Here is an 18340-nt window from a genome sequence, read left to right on the forward strand (position 1 = left end):
TTTTTTAATCAGTCTTCTGTAGTTGGTGGTCTTGGTTTTTGCACTGATCCTAGGATGAAGCCTAGGATAGAGTCTTTCATTATGTTTCCAGAAGACCTGTTCAATTTCAGTTGTCTCAGTTAGACCTCTGGAGTTAGATATCTTGATTGTTGTACAGATTGTAGGCCAAGGCCTAGACTAGGGCTTTATTTATTAGTCCCAGGATAAGTTCTGCCCAGTCATTGTTATCACTGTCAGTCTTCTGTAGGTAGCGATCTTGGCTTTTGCACAGATCAGAGGATGACAAGTCTTCTGACTTCATCCTATCATTAGATGGCGAGTTAAGAATACCTGCTCTTAGCTCATGATGTTGCCATTTCCTCACTGTCAGGATATCATATCAATCCTGGCACATGTTTTGTTTCGAGTAATATTAAGAATGTCCCAGAGTAGTTTGGTTTCTGGAGCTGTTGCAGAGAACTCTGTCGGTTCTATGTCTGGGATCAGGGTTCGGGGTTGGATGGTTGCTGTCTAAACAACCTAGAGTCTAAGTTGGGTTCACATGACATATGTTCAAGATAGAAGGTGCCCCTGTATTGTAAAAAAGTATGAGTTCTTAACCCTAGTATATAAGAGCTTGTTTCTATATGTAAAAATTTCCCTTTTTTAGTATACCTTTGCAGGAAGAAATGGTGCGATATTATATTGCTGATGCATTTTGGGATAGGAGTATCAGGCTCCAGCTTCTCTGTGCCCTGGTTTTGACCTAGGCTATTACCCCAAGCAAGACTTTTTGTTGTAGGATTTTGTACCAAGCAGAACCAGAAGAGGAAAAGTTAAGGAAGTGAAGAAAACAGAATTATGACAGAAAAAACATACACACACACACACACACACACACACACACACACACACACACACACACACACACACACACATATATATATATATATATATATATATAAATTTAAAAAATGAGTTAAAAATAATTAAGGTAAAAAATTTAGGTAACAAAGTGATGCAGACTACCTTACATTTGGGGATAAACAGGTTAAGAGGTAGTATTATATAGGTCTTAAACTTTGAGATTTTTCTTGTGGGGTGTGGGATCCAGGGCACAGTTGTGCCTAAATCACTTGCCCCCTCTCCCCCACCTGGGAGCCAACCTGTGCTTCCTTCTTGCCCCTCTATTCACAGGTCCTCTTGACTCTCTGTCTCCCCAGGCTACCTATGTCATGTTGGCAAGTTGGCGACCCCTTGTGTGCTCCCTCTGGCCTTTCTCCCTATTAAAGAAAGTGAAGCATAAAAAGTAGAATATAAGGAGTTTGCAATAGATACACTTATAATTACACTATTATTTATCACAGAAACACAGAAATGCTATGTTAAAACCAAGATCAAACAGTCATATGAGCATCAAGTGGAAATAAAAAATGATCAGATTTAAACACCAAATCTGAAGCTAATGACAAGAGAATCAATACCCAATCTACAACAAGCTAGACTAGAGGGGATCACTTATACTAGCAGCCTGGGAAGCAAAGGAGGGGATATGGGATGCAAGCTGGGAACAGGGGTGGAGGGAGGACAACATTGGTGGAGAGAGTACTCCTGATTCAATGCCATTTGATTCAATATATCTAAAATATTACTGAAAATATTTTTAATCCACGGTGGTAAAAATAAAAATAAAAAAAATTCTCAAAACAACCCTCTAAATTATAAAGGAATGTGTGTTGGAATGGCTGTTGGAATGGGTGTATTACTGAAACTCAGACATAAACTCTGTAACTGTGCCTCATGGTAATTCAATTAAAAAAGTATTAAACACAAGCTTAAAAACCAATTATATCTATGTCATTACAGCCAAAATATGGGAATAATCCAAGAGCACAGTGACAGAAGAACAAATAAAGAAAAATTGCTATGTGTCACAATGGAATATTGTATAGATATAAGAAAAGGTGAGATCATATTTTTATGAAACATGAATGAGAACGAAGATAGATGTATTAACTTAAATAGGTGGAAAGGAGAAAGAAGAATACTGAATGATCTCATTCATTCAGTGTGGTCTATAGAAGCAAAGAAAATCAACCAACAAATATAAATGAAAACCCTTTTGACAATCCATTAAAATACTTTGCAAAAATTCAAGAAGTACTATTAAAAATAATATCAGTAGCCAATGAATCAGATTCATTTTATCATAATGATCTACTTACTTATTAATTATAGAAATTCACATTATGGGTAAATAATGCTTATAATTAAGACCACCAGAACATTTAAGAAGAGAGAAGATATTGAGTTAGATACCACTGTAGAACAATTGAAACTTTAACCCCATTTCTGGTAAGAGTTTAAATTTATATAAACAATTGTGAAATTATTTGACAGCTTATCAAAGCTGAAAAATTTAGCAATTTTTCTTTTAGGCATTCTCCTATTGTAATATTTCACTAAAATATTCCTATTGGTGTTATGCTATTCATGATCAAAATGGCCCAACATTCACCTACACTAAAGGAATAAATATGCTATGAAGTGTTGACATAATTGACAATTATACATATATTTGGAAAAACAAGTGGGAATCAAAGTCTATACCATGTGATCACATTCATTAACACACTATAAATAATCTGTAGTGTTACATGTCAACACAGCAGTGGCTACATTTGGTGTTGATTAAAAACTGGAGAGGGCCTCAGGGGTTCTTGAGGTGCTATAAATTCTCAGGAAAGTATATAAACCATCAGCATCCCTATTTACCCAGGTATACTTGACTAGAATCATCCATCACTGTCTGAAATTGTGGTTAGTATACTTTCCTGTGTATATGATGCACTTTAATTAGCAATATATAAAATTGAAATTAGCAGGAAATTACAGCCTTACAAAATCAACATTCATTGTCTTCAACTTTGGTGATTCAGCTCAATTCTGAAATTATAAAAATTTTGTGCTACACAGTCTATAAATATACTTTGAATTCCTAATATTGTATTCTTATATGCAGAAAGTAACACATTCTGGCATGGCAACACATTATAATATAAGCTATTTAAAACTAGAACAACTCATTAAAATATTTTCCATAAAAGGACTTTGAACACTCTGGCTCTGAGACTAATTTAAAAGAGAATGCCATTTATCATTATATGTAGAAGTTGATGACTATACAATTAACTCTTCCATAAGCAATACTTGTAGTTTAAGATATTAAAAGGGTCTAAACAAGAGTAGTAGGATTCTTATAGAATATCAATTGCATTGTTTGCTACAACTGCTACTGTGAAATATCACTGTCCTTCTGGTTTAAATAACAAAAATTAATTTTGTCACAGTTCTGGAGAAGAGGAGAATAAATATATTTGTTTATTTGAGCTTCTTTGAGTTAATTTGATATTTTTCTCCTTAATGTTTCTCTCTGTCTTCTTTTGGTCTCCCCTCTGCAATGTCTGTGTCCTTATTTCTTCTTCTTAAGAAGATGTTAGTCATATGTGTTAGTGAATATTCCAATGATTCCATTTAATTTAAATTTCCATTTAATTTAATTTAAAGATGCTTTCTCACTGGGACAGAACATGTGCTTTGCAAACAGGAGGCCTAAGTTTGTCCCCTGAATTATACAATCCCTGGAGTGATCACTGAGAAGAGCAAAGAGTACTCCCACCACAATTAAGTGTGATCCCAATGAATAAATAGATACATAGATAATCACAGCACACTAAATAATAATACTATAAAATTATTGGAATTAGACTTTAAATATTGGTCTTGGGAGGTGGTGTGTAGAGTTCAATCCATAACATTAACTAATTTGATACTTCTGGCAAAAATTTGTGCAATTCCCTCCTTACTTCCAAACCAATGCCATCAATTTTGCTAAGTATCAGTTTTCTTATTTCTGAATTCCTCGGATGATTAAGGCCTACAACTTTTACATGGCTTTGTCATTGTCTTTCTCTGTCATGGGCAAATGGTATTATCCTTATCAAAAAAGTGTAAGAAAGGACCAGAGTGATAGCATAGTGGTAGGACATTTTCCTTGCACACTGTCGACCCAAATTGGACCTTGGTTCGATCTCTGTCATCCCTGATGTTCCCCTGCACCTGCCCGGAGCGATTTATGAGCAATGAGCAAGGACTAATCACTGAGTGCCAACGGATGTTGCTTCAAAACAAACAATAAAAAAATAAAAGTGTAAGAAAGATGTGTACATTGAGAGTTTTCAGAAGAGTATTCCTAATTCTCAAATAAAAAAAAGAATGGAAAAATTCACCAAATTTGTGTCCTAGAATTCTATTATGTGAATAGTTGAAGTTTAGCTCTCTTCAAGGTGCTCAAGATTAAATAGTCTTACAGTTCTGAGAGTAACACTACATGACTCTTGTCACTGGGTGTCTTAAACATTACTGTGAAAGACTTGTAATTCACTTTAATTATTTAAAAAAATTTAAAAAATTATTTAAATATTTAAAAATTATTTTAAAAAATTATTTAAAAAGAAAAAAAGAGGGGCTGGAGAGATAGCACAGCCGTAAGGCATTTGCCTTAGACGCAGAAGGATAGTGGTTTGAATCCCGTTCCCCTGAGCCTGCCAGGAGTGATTTCTGAGTGTAGAGCCAGGAGTAACTAACCCCTGAGTGCTGCCTGTTATGACCGCCCCCCCCCAAAAAAAAATAATTAAAAAAAAAGAAAAGTAGAGAATGATGGAAACAAGGAAAGCACAATTTAGAGGTCAAATCTTATCTCTGATAGCAGTTACTTGAATTAAATTTATAGCTGCCCCAGACTTATTATTGATTAAAAGGATATAATTTCTTCTTCTTTAGTTGGGTAATATATTTCTTGCAGTCAAAGACATCTTAACTGATATGAGGGAATACAATTTGTTCCTTGGGTTCACTCTGTATTTTTATTGTTTGTTTCTCAAGTACTTTGTAATTGATGCAAGAAACTGATTTTCCCCTTTCTTATACTGAGTAATGAGTTCAATCATCTGAGCCAAAAAGAAGCACCAAAACTCTTGTTTTTGTAGCAATATAATTTTCTTGTAATTTATAACAAAAGTTCATGATAATGAAATTAAATTTACCTATAATTTTTATGTTCTTATCTTTATTGAAGATAAATTAATATCAATTTAAATTGTCAGCACTGTCAAGATGACTTGGGCAAATTTCTGATCCCTCAAATTCTCCAATATTATGAAATCAATAAAATCCTTTTGGGACATTCATTGTGCATACTGAAGTCAACAAATCTCATTCCAACAGACATTTCTTCCAAAAAGCAAATCTTCAGCATGAGTCTCATAAATTTGTACCCCCTTCAGATTTCAAACTTCAGATTTCAAACTGCTCTCAAAGAAACCATCTGCCATGAATTCAATGAGGTCTTTAAGGATCCTTTTGTGCCATAATTGTAATCCATTATACCTGTGACAAGACATGCACTGAGAACTCTTCATTTCTCTGTCAAGTCTTTCAGGCATAAAATTTATGTGAAATCACCTCACATATTAGGAACTAAGTAAAGGTCACTTTGAACTTCAGAAATATTCCTAACAACTTTCTTTTAACACCCAAAGAGGGTCTGTACAAATTATATGGAAATCAGAATATAGAGTTCTACTTCATCATTGCTTTTAAATTTCCATCAAGTGCTTTATTCATATTTAATTTAAAATTGAAGGTTACTATCAAGGCCAGTATTTCCAAACGTTTTGATTTTAATCTTTATTCAATCTGACAGGAACCAACTGGTTGACATTATATGTATCTTGGGGAATACCAATGTTTTACCAATTATTCAATCCACAAATTACTCTTTAGTTTTGGAATGAAAACAATAGATTTACACAAAAATGAAGCAAGCTATCCTTTCACTGAACTTTTAATAAAGCATCAAATAGAAAGCAAAGAAAAATGGCTCCTAAGAAAATCCATGATAAATTTCTTGTAGTTTATTCAGAGTCACTGGACCCCAACAGTTTTTATATCGTTGGTATCAGATGGTATATTAGACAAAATCAAAATTGCCTTTGCCTGTTTTGACAACCTTTCAATTATCTTGTGCATCTTTATTGCTTCCTATAAAATTCATCACTGACATTGATTTGATTGGATTGCACATCAAGAAGAAGTTTTAGTGAGATTAATGTCTAATGATGGAAGCTGTGATTAAATCTGTAATTTTAGAAAGTGATTAGTTGAAGTTTTGGGAGGAATTATTATGAGATATAGGCCTATATAGAAGCCATAATTGGTAATGTGGAGTTTTATCTGCAATGTGACTGAGCCTGGGACTTTGGTAGATTCTGTAATTGAGGAGAGAGAGAGAGAGAGAGCTGAAGACTAACCTGAAATTAGGGTAGTGCTTCAGAGGGGCATACTCAGTTTATGCCATTACAGTGCCATGTAAATACATTATTGAATGCCAGATACCCCAAGGAGGAAAAGTACAGTTCTTTGATAGTAAGAGCAATTCTTGGTAAATGAAACAATTAATATCCAAAGCAGCTATATGAGTACCTCACTCTGAAGATGGAATAAAACAATTGCCTGCTTTTCTTTTCTTTTTTTATTCTTTTCTCTTTCTTTTTTTTAAATTATTTTGGTCACATCCAGCTGTTCTCAGAATTACTCCTGGCTCTGTGCTCACGAATAACTTTTGGCAAGGTTCAGAAGACTATATGGGATGCCAGGGATCATACTGAATGTACTATCTGTAGTTTCACCATAGATTACAGAACCATCTGGCTGCTTCATGAGCTCTATTTCTAGAAAATAAACCCCTAGGTCTGAGATAATTCTGAGTGATTCCATGACATACAAATTCTTGTACGTCATGCTGGCCAAAAGCTAAACCTATAAGTAAGTGTCCATTCTATTCAACTTGCTACCAAATGACTGATAGTATCAAAGTTATATGTTATATTGTATAAGCAGGCTTAGTGTCTGCCATTGTCAGTGTGAAGCATTCAGCAAGGACAACAATTAGATCAGTCTGGGTGTATGGGAGTCTGTGCCCTTAAGTCCATAAATAGGCTTCATCTCTGCTGCTACTACTGTATGAGTTCATCATGCTAACAACAATGTGACTCATTCTGTTTACTAAAATGATTTGTGATTTTTTTTAAAAAAATGGACGTTTTCTGCTATGAGTTAACATGTGTTTCAAAAAGTTCTCCATAATGTATGTGCTCAATTTATTTCACTCACATGCCTCTGGTTCATGCCATTTTGACCTTGACCTTCTAAAACTTCTCTTACCAGTTCCCTAAGTAATCATTTAGGCCATATTCAACTGACCATAAGCTTGGGAAGATTCTTATTTTGTACCTTTTCTCTATATACACAAACTATTCACCCAAAATTCTACCAATTGAGAGTTTCTCCCTTGTTTCACTTTCAGGGAGATACCCAAGTGAGATTCAGTGTAGTAGTTTTCAATTTTTAACTCATAATAAGATGTCAGTCTATTCATAACCTATGTCTATACTTCAGTCTCTTCTCAGTCATCCAGTCATGAAGTTGCTGCATAAACAATATCTGGCTTGATTCAGATGAACCCATATAGGACATGGGATAAGGTCATTTGTTTAGGAGTCATATCTTGGCTATATTAATGTATAATCTCAAATAAATCATTCCTAGTTCAAAAATATTGCCACTCTGCTTATTAGTTGTATGGTTTGGAGAGTGTCACGGAACTGACTCCTTATAAATTGTTATTTATAATCAGATGCTCCATTTTCAGAAATATATAGTAGTATATCAGAAGAGTTGCCTTTTTATTCCAGTGTAGATGAATCTTCATGGCTCCGGATTTAAAATAGCGAGAGCCTTAATTCTGAATTTTTGTTGGAGCTAGATAAAAACATTACATGGCAAATTTTCCTATCACTGATGCCTTTAATACCATAACATCTGCCAGATTATAATTTCTATTAACTGGCATAGATATATAAACTGGAGCCGAGGCTTCATAAACAATGCTTTTATAGTTTATACATATAGTTAGCAGCTTTCTGAGCCAACTAGTACATGGATCAAAACAATATTTATGTCCAAAGAAAAAAATTTTCGAGCACCACAGACTTTACTTGAACTAGTGTATCCAGTGCAATGGTGCCTTAACATACATATCAACAAAATATCATATTTGTTCTTTTTGCTTTGGGGCCATACCCAATAGTGCTTAAGAGCTACTCCTAGTATATTACTAGGGTGTTAGCAATTATAGTTGGCAATGCTCAAAATAGCATATTAGATTTCCTATATATAAAGAAAGTAAACACTTCAGCCACGGAGCTATCTTCCTGTCTAAGAACAAATTTTTATAAAACTTTTCACTTTTGTGATCAGGAATTACTAATAAACTTATGACATCAGTATTAGCTGAACAAATTAAATTAAAATGTGATGTAGTGGAACTGCAAGGAAATCATCATTGGACAATAAGAACTAGTAATATTATAACACTTAAAACTAAGTATTAATATTTTCTAAGTGTGTATCTGGTTTTTATTCTGACAATTTTCTGCTCTCTCCCTTTCATTGTTTCCCTTCTTTAAAAAATGAATAATTTCATATCTGGTATTAAAATTTGGCCTATAATAGAGGGTATTTTTCTAAATAGTTATTAATTTTTTTAAAGCAAACTTCCTACATAGGGTCCATGAACCTAGTCACAATGTCTGCAGTTGGCCAGCTCCGTATGTTCAATCTATTTTTTTTAAAAATAATTTTTATTTTTATTATAGTGGCTTACATATCATTTACAATAATATTCCAGGTACATATTTACATTGAATCAGGGGAGTTCCCACCACCGAATTGTCCTCCCAAAATCGCTCCCATCCTGCCTCCCATATCCTCCACTCTCCCCCACAGGGGGTGCTAGAATGCGTGGTCCCTTCTGTGTCTAGTTTATTACTTAGTGGTCTTATAACTGTTTGGTCTTGGTGCCTCCATTACTGCCCCCTCTAATTGGGAGGCGGGACTAGAAAGTTCAAGTTATGTGGTTTTGTTTGAGGAAGAGAAAGGTAATATAATGGGGTAAAAATCGACTACGCTGACTATGAGCAAAGTCATTCTAGAGGCTCTCATCCTTGGTTTGAGGGACGAAGGGGAAAAGAAGGTGAAACACCACAACAGTTCAAAAAGAGGAATCAAATAAAATATCCAGTGAGCACTGCAGCAATAAAAATATGCACCACATAGTTGTCATGGTCTTGAGATAGGAAATATGACAAGGCGCAAAGAGGAAGAAGAGAAAAGAAGAAAGAAAAAGTAAATATATAATTAAAAAATGGACAACCACTTCAATATCTACCCCAAAACAAAGAAATCGATGAAAGCTAGATAAAAAATAATAATAAAAATTAAAATAAAAAAAAAAGAAAAAGGAGGATTATTTAGTGTGTTTTGTCTCTTCCCCCTTCCCCTGCATAGGCACAGTAAATATTGAGGTCATCCGAAACTGGAATCCCCTTGGCCTAAGAGATACAGGGTTTCTCTACCCTTGGAATATATTGTCATGGGATTATCTATAGACTCCTTTCATGTTCATTTACTCTCCCCTTGGTGTTTTTGTGCCGTATGGAAGACTTCTGCTCTGATCTGGATGTTAAAAACAGACCTCTAAATCTAGAGGTCTCAGTCTGTTCACAGGTCAAGGAGTGGAACTTATGATGAAGACTTTCTTTGTGATTTCAGAAGTTCTGTTTTCTGATGTCATTTTAATCTGTCTTCTGTGGTTAGTGTTCTTGGCCCTTGCACTGAAAATCAGATGGAGCCTGGGATATCGTCTTTCATTATGTTTCCAGAAGACCCGTTCAGTTGCAATTCCTCAGTCATAACTCTGGAATTGGAGGTCATGATTGTTATGCAGGACGTAGACCAAACCCTAGACTAGGGCTTTCTTGTTGGTCCCAGAATACATACTGCCCGGTCTATTCTTAAAAGAGATGTAAAAAGCTGTAAGACCTTAGGTTATAGCAAACATGCAGATGAGAATTGGTAATCTTGGGAGGAGAAGCAGGCCAAGACCTCTTCCTGCTAAAATCTAAACCAGTTGCATCCACCCTCCAAATTTGCCATATTGTTAATACACTAGCTTTGTCTCTCAACTATGGCTCTCTGCAGAGACACCAAGCCAACCAAAACTCTAGTTATGTTGGTATTAGGGCTAAAATCACCAGGACTTATATTGCAGTATGTGCGGGCACCCATTCTCCATCTTCTTGTACTTCCAGAAGACCTGGCAGCTAAAAATATTCCCCATTAAAGCCATAATGTCAAACATAGTGTTTGGAATTTCTGAATATTCAGCAGCGTAAGAAATTCTGATTTTTTAATACTGTCATCGCGGTAAGAGCACACCAATTTAATACCAATGAGTATATGAAGCCACAAAAGAAGTAACAGAAAGCTCAACTAGCAACAGGAGCTTAGTAAATCTTCTCACAATGAGTTAGTGACTTTATTGCGAGATAAAATAATTTTTACAAATTTTCTTGCTGCTATTCTTTACTTTTTATTTGCTCCCACTTATGATCAACTGTATAATGCATGGTCTTTAAGTAAAGCAATTTATGTATAAAAAAGAACAATTTAGAGGCTGGAGAGATAGCATGGAAATAGGGCATTTTCCTTGCATACAGAAAGACGGTGGTTTGAATCCCGGCTTCCCATATAATCCCCCGAGCCTGCCAAGAGTGATTTCTGAGCATAGAACCAGGAGGAACCCCTGAGCACTGCTGGGTGTGACCCCTAACCCAAAAAACAACAAATAAATTAGTTAACTACTTAATTAAAAAGAAAAAAAAAGACACAGAAGGGACCACTTATACTAGCAGCCGGGGGGGCCAAAGTAGGAGCGATATGGGATACATGCTGGGAACAGGGGTTGAGGGAGGACAAGATTGATGGTGGAAATGCCCCAAATTTAATGTCACTATGTACCTGAAATACTACTATGAATGATTTGTAGTCCACTTTGGTCAATATAAAAATTATTAATATATTAAAAAAGAAAGATAGGAAATTAAAGAGAAAAATTATAAAATAGAACAATTTAGAACTAGGAAAAACGACTGACTTAAAGATGATATAATAATAACCAACATGCATGTAAAACTCTGTACATTGTTACTGATTATCAGAGAAACAAAAAGCAAAATAGCAATAATCTTATCACCTCAAACTGGCAAAAATGTCTACACCCAACAATCTAAAAATAGGGACTGGAGAGACCAGCGGGTAAGAAGCCTTTCATGCAAAAATTAATATTAGCAGTTCATATGGTTTCTAAACCCACCAAGAGTGAAGAGCCAGAAATAATCCCTGATTACAGTTGAGTATGGCTAGTATGCAAAGAAACTCTGGGATTAGTAAGTGCTGGCATAATACTGGCAAAAGAGATTTTCTTTCCTAGCTGGTGGGGCATTTTGGAGAAATCTAAAAATTATAAATAGAGCTTCAATTTTACCCTCAAAGTCTAATCCTGAAAACAAACTCCAGGAACACAAAAATATTAATCCTAAAGAACATAGGCACCTATGCCCATGGCAACATTATTTATAATGCAAATATTTAGAAACAACTTAAGAGTCTAATAACAAATAACTGGATAACCAAAGTCTAGGCTAGATAGACAATGAGATTTTCAGCTATAAAAAAGGCTGAAATCATGTAGTTTGTCAAAACTTGAAAGAAATTGGAGAGTGCCATGCTGAAATAAATGCATCAGAAATAAAAACACAGAGTCTCAAGATAGAGTAGATTTTAGGGCACTAATCTTTTATGCAGTCAACCCTTGTACCCTTACAATTCCCTCAACACTGCCAGGGGTCACTCCTGAGTACACAGCTTGGTACAAATTCTGAACATTTCTGTATATAGTCCATTATCTTTCCCCCAATAATAGAAATAAAAAATATTCAAACCAACAAATATCAGATGATCTTACTCATTTGCAAAAAATAAAGAAAGACAGGGTTTGCACAATACCCAATGGAAGTGATCTAGATGTACTTTCAAACCATGGTCTGAGGATACAGAAAAATGGAGAGGGTACATTGGAATAATATCACACTAGTAGTGGGCATAATGTAGAAGCATCGTCAGGTATAAAACACCAGTAATTTTCTATTGTTAAAGGACACATTAAAAATGCTAAATTTGACTCTAACTAATGGTGGTTATGTGGAAAATTCAAATTTACTTATACTCTCCAGGAAAATAAAATAGAAACAAATATTTCAAAGGCTTAAAGTAAATGGTATAATAGATGAATTAACAACTTTCATTAAATAACAAGTCTAGGAGAACAGAGTGTGTCTAGGAAAATAAATAGAGCATAGAAGAGAGAGGGTAATGAGGTCTGATTAGGGCAGAACTGATGCATTTTTTAAAATAAGTTTGGGAGCTGGAGAAATAACGCAGCAGTAAGGCATTTGCCTTGCACGCGGCTGATCCAGGATTCCAACTCTGGCATCCCATATGGTCCCCTGAGCCTGCCAGGAGCGATTTCTGAGCACAGATTCAGGAGTAACCCCTGAGCATCACCGAGTGTGGCCCATAACAAAGAAAGAAACAAACAAACAAAAATACAAATTTGTGTAAGAAGTCAGAAATAAATTGTATAGTTTATGTTTTATTTTTATTAATTATAAACGTAAGTACGCTTGTAATGGCTTTTGTTTGTTTGTTTGTTTGTTTTGTTTTGAGCACCCAGCAGTGCTCATGGGTTCCTCCTGGCTATCTGCTCAGAAATCGCTCCTGGCAGGTTTGGGGGACCATATGGGATGCCAGGATTCGAACCACTGTCCTTCTGCATGCAAGGCAAACTCCTTACCTCCATGCTATCTCTCCAGACCTTGAAATTATTTCGAACAATAAACTGTATTGAGTATATATACACTCTAACTTCTTAAATTCAATATCTCAGTTACATAATTTTTCTCTTTATTGATGGTTTTAATGACCTTACTCCAGACTTTTACTATGAATCTGAGGTGGGTTTTTTTTGCTTGCATGCACACATGCATTATACAGAGGAGCCCTTCTTTAAAAAATAATCCCCTTTGTGAAATGGAGTGATAATATAATTGGTAAGGCACTTGCTTTGCACATAGCTAGCCAAGTTTGATCCCTGCTAGAGATAGACTTAACCCCTAAACACTGCTGGTTGTGTCTCACCAAAAAGAAAAAGAAACAAACAAAAATGTCTAAGAGTTTAAACTATTCATGATTTGAGTAGCTACTGCTATATGACCTTCATTGTTGTCATTCTTGTCTTTTTAAATTGGCTATTTTATACTTCTACACTTCTTTTCTCATGAGTTTGTTATTTTTGCTTTGGATGATTTTATTGATGGAAATAATTTTGTTTTTTTCTCTATTTTTTTCTTCTAAGTCTCTAGTATTTTTATCTAAGTCTTTATTACAGATTTTTTGTGGATATTCAGAAATTGTAATCACTTTACATTCATCTAATAGTTCTTTTTTGTTTATACTTAAATATTACTCTAGCCTCTGTACTCAGAATTCACTTCTAGCGGGCTTACTGGACCATATTGGATGCCAGAATTGAATCCAGGTCATACAAGACAAATATTTTTCCTGCTGTACTATATCTCCTGCCCTTTAATAGTTTTTATTCATAGTGTGGACTCTAACTTTTAGGTCAATAAGCTTCTATAATATTATTAATTATTTTATATAGTTTTGTCTTTATTCAATTTTATGTTTATTACCTTATTTTATTATTTATTTATTTTGTATATAATCTTATTCAAGTTTATATGTTTTTATTTCCTTTTCAACATTTTTGTACTGAAGTCCTAATGTTGGTAAAACAATATTAGCTTCTCTTTATGGAGGAAAGCTTTTATTTCTCCACATGAGGATGGCAATTATTCAGGGAAGAGTATATATCTCTGGGAGTTTCTTCCAAGAAATTTAATGACAGTCTGTTTGGGGTGCCCTTGTATGTTTCAGTTTCCAGCAGCCTTTACTATTTTAATACCAACTTTTAATATAATAATGAAGTATCATGGTGTGAAGCATCATGGTGAAGGGCTTTCAAAATTTAGTAATTTGTGTACTCAATCAGCTTTCCAGACTTTTGTGTTTGGATATTTACTTTAGGTTGGGAAATTCTAAGCTATTAGTTGAATAGGTCTTTTTTTCTCTCTTCACCTCTGGTTTCCCCATTATGGTGCATTTTATCTTTTAAAAGAATCTGAGAGTTTTAAAAGGGATTCTTCATTTTTACCTATATTTTTTCCCTGCTTACCTTGATTTATTACTTTATTTTAATCTTTATTTTCAGTTATTCTTCTACCTGAACATTTTAATTTGTTTGTGATGCTTTTTAATAAAATGTAATTTAATATATTGTGTTCTGCATATATAGCATCTAAATTTGGAATATATTTTATAGTTTCAATCCCTTTGGAAAAGATCTGCTCCTGCATTTTCTTTCCTATTCCACTTGTGCTTTGTTCTGTGCTACTGTGCCTTTGCAGCATCCCACTGGTTTTCTTTACAAGTTATATTAGTTCCCATCTGTTTGACTCCCTATTTCCATGTTGTTAAAATGATACCTGAAGAAAAATAATTGTTATTCATTTTGTTGCAAGACTTAACCCCTTTCTGAGAGGGGTGCAGGGTACGATGGATGGGGATGAGATGTGCCTTATTTTTCCATTAGAAGGTGCTATGACTTCTAGTTTGAATATTCATTTTTTTTTTCGTTTCAATGTCTTAGTTGATAGAGGGTAGACTATCAATCAATACTGGGTGTTTCCTTCAGTTGCTTACCTGAGTAAAACCAGTTTAGGTTATGGAACCTTTTGCTATCTCTTTTTTTTCTGACTAGACATGTTCTCTGTCTAATCTGTTCAGTCCGTTCTCTAGGCTCAGTCAGGGGTATCTCCAGAGAATCTTAATCTGTTTTTGTTTGCTTGTTTGGATTTAGGGCCACACCCAATGATGCTCAGGGATTAGTCCTGGCTCTGTGCTCAGAAATAGCTCCTGGCTTGGGGGACCATATGGGATGCTGAGGGATCAAATCACAGTCTGTCCTAGGTTAGATGATGCTAGGCAAACACCCTACGGTTGCACCATCACTCCTGCCCGCAGAGAATCCAAATCTTAACTTCCACTGAAGTGGAAAGGTTTCTTATCACTTCAGGCTATGCCAAGTCTCTTTTTGCAAGATTTGAACTGGGCATGCAGGGGAGAGTAACAATTCTTTGTAGCTTAATACTCTAATAATTGCAGAAGTCTATCACGGACCTGAGGGGAGAATGCTTCCTTGTCACATTATATGACATATTGTGTCATAATATGTCATATTAGAGCATAATACCGTTCTGAAAACTGCTCTTTTCAGGTATGGTTTCCCACCATGGACTACTCTCTTGATACATACAGTACCCTGCTGCATGTTTTCTGAGTCTTTAGACACTATCGCTGCTTAGTCTTTAATGTTCACTATTGGAATAAACATTCTGTTGGACCAAGCTTCAGAGGTGGGTTTGTATTTTGGTGCCCTAGTCACTGAATAGGCTTAGCACTGATGATTCAAAGGTAGGACAGAGGACTCTGTCTGCAGTGCTATCTCAATACAAATCATAACAGCACTCAACTATTAATAAACCCTTCTCTCTGGGCCTGCCTGAGTGAATTGAGTAACTTTCTCTGCACCCCTGAGCCTGCTCTTCCAACTTCTTGGCCTGCAATTTGCATCACAGAAACTCTGACAAGGTCAGTTTAGGAAGGAGGAAATATTTCAATGCCCTCTCACTATTACCCAATTGAAAAATGCTGGTGAACTGGACATCCTCTGGTGATAAACTATGCACAATGTATGAGGTCTAAAGTTGATTTCTTTTCTTATCCCCCCCACCCAATTTTTAAGAAGACATTATCAGTTTGTTTCTCCTGCCTCTTCCTCAATTTTGGTACTAGATCAATTTAACATGTTTTCCTTTTATGGTTTATGCTTTTGGTATCATTTATGACAATTATTTTCTTATTTCAAGATTGTAAGTATTATCTTCAATATGCTTTCCTAGACTTCTAATTTGTGGGTATCTTCAAAACTTTAATTTTTTTATTGTTTTTCTTTTTTTTTTGTATGGCAGCAAGGACCTTTTTATATGCCTCTCTATATTTCATCTCTCTTTGGACACAATCTTTGTTTCTTCAGATTTCAGATTACTTTCTTTCACAGTGACATAATGTTTTTCATAGGGTCAAAAACAATTATGACTTTGTGGTCAATTTATCTTTCCTTTCTTTAAGAATGAAATTTCTGCAACTTACTATATCTGCATGCTATAAATAGAAATATATTGATTATTTTTTACTATTGTAATAATTTTATTTATAAATGCAAGAAAATGCATACATTTCAAGTGTTGATATTTTAGCATATTCAAAGCTTGTAATCAATATCTAATTTTAGAGCATTTCATTGCCCACAAATAAACTCCATACACATTAGCAATTACTTTTCATTTTTCTCTCTCAGCTCCAAATAACTATTAATATTCTTTCTCTCTCTATAGTTTTGCCTATTCTAGATATTTTTATACACAAATCATATAATGAGTGGTTTGTTATTGGCTTCATTTATTTAGCATATGTTCAAGAGTCATTCATGCTTTAGATACTATAAGAATTATGTTCCTTTGTATAAAAGAATAAAATTAAATTGAATAACACATTCATGCAAAGGTTAGTAAGCAATTTAATTTTTCACCATTTTATCTACAATTAGTAATTTGGGGGCATGATGTTTTGTAGAGTTACATATTTTCTCGTTTCTTGGATATATACCTAAGATCAGAATTTATGATCATATGGTTACTCTGTTCTTAGCATTTTAAGAAAATAGCAAACTGCTTTCCAAGATGGTTTTGTCATTTTTTATTATTATCCAAAGCACTTAAAGTAGAGATGACTAAGGTTGTTATAGTATTGGGGTTATAATCATCATTAATTCACTGATAGATCAATCTGCCCATATGCTGAAGTGAAGTGTTTTGGTTCTTTAAAAATTTTTTTTGACAATCACAAAAGACTCCAGGCAAGTTTTTCTAAGAGTTAGAACTGAAGTAATAACATTAAAATTTTTTGAAAGAAAATATTTATTACAGGAATTAGAAACAGAAGAGTGAGTGGGTAGAGAACTTGGCTTGTTTGTTGTTAACCCAGGTTCAATCTCCAGTACCACATATGTCCCTGAGACTAACAGGAATAAGCCCTAAGTAAAGAGCCCTAAGTATAGAATACAGAGCCCTTAGTATAGAATCTAAACTCTACATACTAGAGCCAGGAGTAGGCCAGGAGTAAGCATAGAGCCAGGAGCAACACTGGTGTGCCCAACAATTAAAAAAAAAATGAAAAGTATTTGAAATTGAAATTGTAGAATTAAGAAATTGACAAAAATAAAGCCTCATTATATTTCAGAATAAGAAAGATAAAGTGAGGCTTTTTGTATCTAAGTCAGATGCATATATTTTGAGCCAACTTTTGTCATTGCTATAATTTCCACAATATCATATACTTTTGATTTATATAAAAATAATCATTTTATTTATTTAGGACTTGTCTTTTTTGTTACTCATAACAAAAACATGGAATATTATTTATAAATTAAGCCTGGTAGTAAAATATATTTTAAGAATTAACATTTGAAGTGTCAGAGAGAGAGCTGAGAAATCTTGCAGAAGAGAGACTACCTAGCATACAGTAGGAAGTATACCCAAACAATGTTGAGTTCAGGACTAAAATAAAAACAAACAAAAAAACTTTAAATTATGATTTTAATAAATACAACTTATTTATATGTATTTCTAGAACTCAATAACTATTAACTACTCTTGAACAATGTTATTTTTTGTTGCTGTTTTAAAAGAGTTGCAGATATTATTTGTGGTGCCAGTAATCAAACGAGGGCCAATCAGAAGCATGGAAACACTTAAATCACACCATATTATCTGTCATCCCTGTATCTATTTGTTTTTTATGTAGTTGGTTGTTAAAAAATGCCATTCCTCTCTGAATGAAAAGATTTTTTTTTTCAGAATTTTAAGTTTAGGTCTGTTTTATGAAAGAAGCAAGGTCTTCTGCTCTGTAGCTATCACCTGTAGGTGATATCACCATCACTGTCACATGCATCCTTTAGTTTTATATCATTTTGGCAAGTGCAACATTCACAGTAGAGTGAAAAAATTACATTTGAAGTAATAGACAGAATGAGACAAAGCATTTGTCTTTTGATATATTCAAACAATTTCCAAAGACTGGTTGGATAAGAAAAAAAATA

The sequence above is a fragment of the Suncus etruscus genome, chromosome 10 (genome assembly GCF_024139225.1).
Source record: "Suncus etruscus isolate mSunEtr1 chromosome 10, mSunEtr1.pri.cur, whole genome shotgun sequence".
NCBI lineage: Eukaryota > Metazoa > Chordata > Mammalia > Eulipotyphla > Soricidae > Suncus > Suncus etruscus.